This window comes from Pyrus communis, chromosome 10, assembly GCF_041283825.1.
Source record: "Pyrus communis isolate YQ-2024b chromosome 10, ASM4128382v1, whole genome shotgun sequence".
In the NCBI taxonomy this organism is placed as follows: domain Eukaryota; kingdom Viridiplantae; phylum Streptophyta; class Magnoliopsida; order Rosales; family Rosaceae; genus Pyrus; species Pyrus communis.
Window position 1 is genome coordinate 23,421,765 of NC_142574.1, and position 6,155 is coordinate 23,427,919.

The following is a 6,155-nucleotide window of genomic DNA, read 5'->3' on the forward strand; positions in this document are numbered from 1 at the left end:
GAGTTTGACTAAATGTACCATTTATGTGCTTAGGGGCGATTATCTGTGGCGTTTCCTTCTTCGCTAGATGGCGTGGCTTTTCGACGGCGAAGTACTGTGAGTGGACCCCTTCTAAAAATGCATGTTTTGATAGTATAAATGCATACATGAAAAACATGATTTGATGATTATGTTTTATGAAACGTTTTACGAGATAACATGCTTACTGAAACTAGTTTGAATTATTAATATTTTTCCTATAACCCATGTTCTTATAAAATATCTGATGGATGACGATATGATATTTAGAACATGTTTAGAACACCTCTTTATGGTATAGATGATGCATGACTTTATACTATGAAGTTGATTTTCAATATATGTATGTTCACTGGTTTTGTACTTACCTAGTGGTCCTTTCCGTTACGGGACGTAGGGATAGATCCGGTCCATCCCGGGCGACGGTTTGGTGTTGGCATAGGGCCTGGAGTGTATTTCCTCTGGCTATTTAGCACAGGGACGGGGAGCCGGTATGGGGCCTGAAATGTATGTTCCTTTGACTGTCTGCTCAGAGATGGGGAGCCGGCATGGGGCCTGGAGAGTTATATCGGACATTCACTAGTGTTTATTATATTTACAAATTATGATTTGACATATTGCACGACATGCTAGGTTTCGGAAAACCTATGTTTATCATTATTTATGTGTTTTCATAAAACCTGGGGGTTAGTACGTTGATCACTGTTTTATTATATATATATATATATATATATATATTAACTTGGACCACTCATGTTTGTTTTGCACCCCCTTCAGGACTTAGAATCGAGGCATACAATCCTGACGTCCAAGCACTTCCGCATCGGCATTTTCGAGTCCTCTCGGTGTAGGACCCACTCCTTTGTTTCATTCAATTTTATATTATTTTCCTTTAGTATTCTAGATTGAGGTGTGCTCTGAACACGGTCCTTATTTGCATATTAATTATTCTTTTATATTTTTAAGCCTTATTCATCCCTTGTTTTCAGCATTTGCACTAAATAAATGGCTTTCGTCACCCTCGGGTGTCGGCCACCACGTGCCTATCCTGGTATTCGGAGAATATCTGGGTCGGGGCGTGTCACCCCACGTGGCTCACAAAGCAACTCAAAAATTCTCCGAATACGAAATTACCAATTTGCCCTTGGTATTCGATGATTCATTCTTTGTTATAGCTCAAAATTCAATTTTGTTTGTGCCTACACGTTCGTTTCATCGACTACTTTGAGATTATGGTATAATAATAGCTTATACGCGTCACGATATGACAATCAACAATCTTGCCTCAAGAGGCATTTTCTTCGATTCACTCATTTAAAATTAATAAAATCGTAAAATTAAAGACGGGTTTTTACACATGTAGCCATGATAAATTAATAATCTTTTGGATTATCTCCCATATCACCCTACAAATGGACTCTTGCACAACAATATTTGGGGATTTTCCTTTGGATGAGCACTACAGAGATGCTGTGGTGATGGAATTGAAGAATGGGAATGGTGGTTGTACGTGGAGAGAAGTTGGGGATATGTGGGAAGCAAGGGAGAAGGTGAGACTGGGCAAAATTGTTGTCCTTGAAGATGGCGATGATTGCGGCGAACCTGTTGTTTTCATGCTTGATCGGAATGTTATATTCATGTAGTTTTTCCATTTTCTTTAGTTTTTCTGTTTGAGCTTGGGCTTGAAGTAACATTGTTTGATATGTTCAGCTAGTGACAATTGGTTCCAATTAGATTGAGATTATTCATGCTAATCTAAGGTTAGTGTCAGCATTAAATATCTCTACAATGCTCCAAGTTGAAGTTTTTTTGTTCTGCATTGTGAGCATCATTATTGGATCTGTTTGAATTGGATGTCAATTGAGTTTAGTTTAGTGGGTAACAGTCGTTTTCGAATGAACTAAAAGTGTGATCGAGATAGGGATACTTGGTGCTGCCTTATGTTCTGGTGTATAGAGGCATATTACATTTTCTTATACCTCACCAGGTATGGAATTTATCTTTATTGATTAACGGAATTTTGACTGAGAGGTTTGCCCAAAACTTGTCTTTTCCGTATTTTGGGACATATGTTTCGAAATGCTAGTGTGACTAGATCATGCAGGGACTGTATGCTTTTTTGTAACTTGGGGAAGGAGAGAAATCTGCATGCAGAGTTGCTAAGATGGTCTAGACCAGAGCAAGTACCCACTCAGGGACATTCCTGAAGAAGTTTGTCATAAACGGAGCGACGAAATTAGTGTTGGAGTTTGGTGGAGCCACATTTGAGTCCCATTTTGGCTAGGGCAAGAGTCATGTAGTGCTTTGTAAGCAATACCGACTTGCGTGTATGGGATCCATTGGCGACAAGTCCGTTGGCAACCAGTTGTTGTGGGCTTCTGCACAACAATTGGTATCAGAGCCCAGACAACGCTTGGTATTAGTGGCATTCACAATATTTGAAGTTGAAGAGCTCATTTGGCATTTGGTGCATGTGGTCAAGGTGGAGCTATCTTTGCATTTGGATCATGAGACATCAATTTGGAGATGGCTCGAATCACGCCAAGATGGAGATTGTTGGAGTTTGGTGGCTTAGATTAGAGCCACATTTGAAACCCACATTGGCTAGAGGAAGAGTCGTGTAATGCTTTATAAGCAATGGTACCACACACACATATTGTTGTGGCCTTTTGGTAAAATCCCATACATGTTGCTTCCAGGTGGCTAAAGTGAGGGGAGTATTGGCAATACCGACTTGTGTGTGTGTGAGACCTGTTGGCGACCCGTCCGTTGGCAACCAGTTGTTGTGGGCTTCCACACAATAATTAGCGTATAAGAAATTGGATTGAGTTGGCCATTGTCTCCTTGCACCATGGGCAAAACATGTGTTGTGTGTGTGCTCGCGAGCGCATGAGTGTCAGAGAAAGTGATCTGGCTGAAAGTATCCAAATTCGCTTTGATTTTGAATCCTAATGTGCTAATAGTAGCTCTTGATGATTTTTGTAAGAATATCCGAGCTTTTTGGATTGGTGAAAGTTGTTAGGTGGCTTTGGTCGTATATGATATATGACTCCACCTTAGTTTTGTGCTTGGATTTTTTCGGAATGAAACAACTAGGAGAGGAGAAGGTCTTGAACTTACTCTGATTTGGCATGACTTTGTTAGTACTTATACTTTGCACCATAAGGAGAATGCAGAAGGCTGAGCTTGAAATCTTCCTGTGTTCATTTATATTGTATTAAGGGCTTGTTTACTTATCAGTAATGGGAAAAGAAGGAATCAGTTAACTATGGAATGTGAAAAAGTAAGGAAAGGGAATCGGATTAACACTCAAATTGCTGAAATTGGGTTGTTCCATTACGTAATTTAGGTAATCCATTACTAATTACATGCAAGTAGACGTGGGGAAGTCATGAAGGGAACCCATTCCCTTTCTTTTCATTCCCATTACAGATAAAGAACCCTGAGAAAAACTTATTATTCAGTTTACAAAAAAGTTCCAAAGTTTCATCATTTGAGGGATATGCGATGACTTAATTCGGATGGTTATACTAATTTAAATTTATGATGTAAATGACACAGATTCTACCAACACATAACGCTTCGACATTTTAGATTACTTTTCTATTAGATTTATTGCGGTTTACACGAGGGAAATTCTTGTTTATCATTCTTAAGCAAAATAAAAAATGTTGAGAGATGCACGGTTTTATGGGATTATCAGTAGTTTAGTTCAAGTAATACTATTATATGGGATCACATACTTTTAAAGTTCACTGTTGTGTATTCTTATTGATGTCTCTTTTGACGTATGCATCTGCCCCTAATTTATGTCCTTTGAATTTCTTCCTCGTCGTTATTAATTTGATCTTTGAGTGATAATTTTATGGAAGTTTTTGCTTATCTTGCTTCCACATGATATATACTGCAGATATCACTTGGCTTCAAACCGTTGGTGTATGGAGTCACGTATACCAAGACAGGCTTCATGCAACTCAGCATTTAGATTCGTTGTATTGGATGGAGAGTTGCATGTAATAACCCTTTTGAAGGCAGTCGAGCCAGCAGAAATCCGCAGGTCGCGAATTGCATACGAGAGCTGGCACACTTTTTACGTCCAAATATACCATCCTAAGAAGAAAACATGGAGATCTATCATAACATAACAAAGTCACCTTTCCATTACAGCTTGGATTTCAATACTGCAGTTATGAGCACCATTTGCTTGTGAATCTCGATTCTTATTGCTTGTACTTGTGTTGATAATTGTACTGATTGATGTGCAGCGCTGTCTATATTGGTTCCTCGGGGTCATTGCTGCTAACATATTTGTCTAGTCCGATTGTACAGCAGACCGAGATAAATACCTTACCTGTGAGTAAAGTGGTAAGTAGTTAAGGTTGAATTCATGAGTTACATATATTTGTATCATTTGTTTTTCCAGAGAACAGGCATAGATATGTATTATATAGACATATATATGTAACGATGTGTTATAAAGCTTTGTTGCTTGTGGACTAATCAATCTTTACCCGTGTCATTTTACATTTTAAGTTGATTTGTGTACTATGATTTTCAAGTCCGGTTTCCAGGTTTGTAGCGTCACCGAGTATTTACTCCTTCATATGTATGATAATGATACTTTACATCTAAGGACAGAGTCGGACTCTTTCCTTTGCTCCCATCACATGCCGTGTTGAGAACAATAAATTGGCTCCTGTTAGAAACAAGAGTTGTTAACACGAGTCGTTTCCCAACAAGTGAAGTCTTTTCAGAAGTTCCAACCAACAAAAAGAATGTAGTGTAAATTCATAGCACGGACAAAAATTGAGACCAAAATGCACACATTCCCAAGTAAAGATTCAGTTTACCACCAGGTTTGGTGAGTTCCAACATTTTCAATATATGACGAAGCAATTAGTGCGGCTAAAGCAGAAACTGGCTGGCCGTGAAGAATGAGGTACAAGTCAAAACTCAAACCAGATTGCGGGTTAAACCGCAACATGTATTGCAAGTTTCGCTTTTATATATACATCCATGACTTCAAACTTGATATATACGAAATTCAAGTCCTAATATACAATCAGCAAGTCAACCCAAAAGTTTTCATTAACATTTTGGTCAAACGTTCGGGCAGAAAATGAGGGAATCTGCTTAATTATCGGAGATATATCTTTTTAAATTTGCAACATTCATCATGTAACTTGTAAACATAAGAAGATATATATTTTTGCGACACTTTCTCGGTTGTAGGTTTCGAAGTTAAGGTATTGCGAAGTCCATAGTAAATGCAAAGAAACTTATATTGTGGGTTTGGTTTTGATTTCTTTGACCCAAAATGCATCCCAATTAAATATAGAACTTCCTTTGCAAGACTCGTGCTAATACATGTAAAAAGAGATGCCAACTTAAGAAATTTGAAAGTTTTACTTTGAATTGTACTATCATAGAACAAACTCGTTTCTTCTGTTCTGACCCATTCAATTTTTAATGTTTTCCACAAAAAAAAAAGGTTGAAAGTCATGCGGATTGGTGCATATAAATACACACGTATCTAACCTCCACATAACACATCCTTCATAATTAAGCGAACTATCTTTGTATAATATCTACAAGTACAAGATTAATAGATCACCATGAGGTTTCTTAATTGTTTATTCGTAGTTATAACAGTTGTATTTCTCATGAGTATGGACCTGCATGTGGTTAGTGCAGGCAGGATGTTGCATGATGAGAAAGAAAACTCGAAGACGATAACGACGGTGAACAAAAAAATCGTGTTGATGGATTCGAAGCAGAGAGGCGATCCTCCTTCCCATGGATCTAATCCGACGACCCCTAGGTCTGGTGACCTTGCCGATACAACCATCAACCAAAGGAACTTTGCAGGCCACACTACTACTACTCCACCTCCTCCACACGATGCATACCCTAAAAGGCACTTTGTCGGGCACACTGCTACTACTCCACCTCCTCCACACGATGCATACCCTAATAATGCCGTGGCTAGATCACTACTCGGCGTGGCTACAGATCGTTAATCATTTGTTTGAATGATTAACAATAACTACAGAAATTCCAACCTAATAAGATACATCAGATTATGTGATATAATATAGTGTTTACTGTGCAGAAAAAGTAGAGGGGAAGAAACCTAT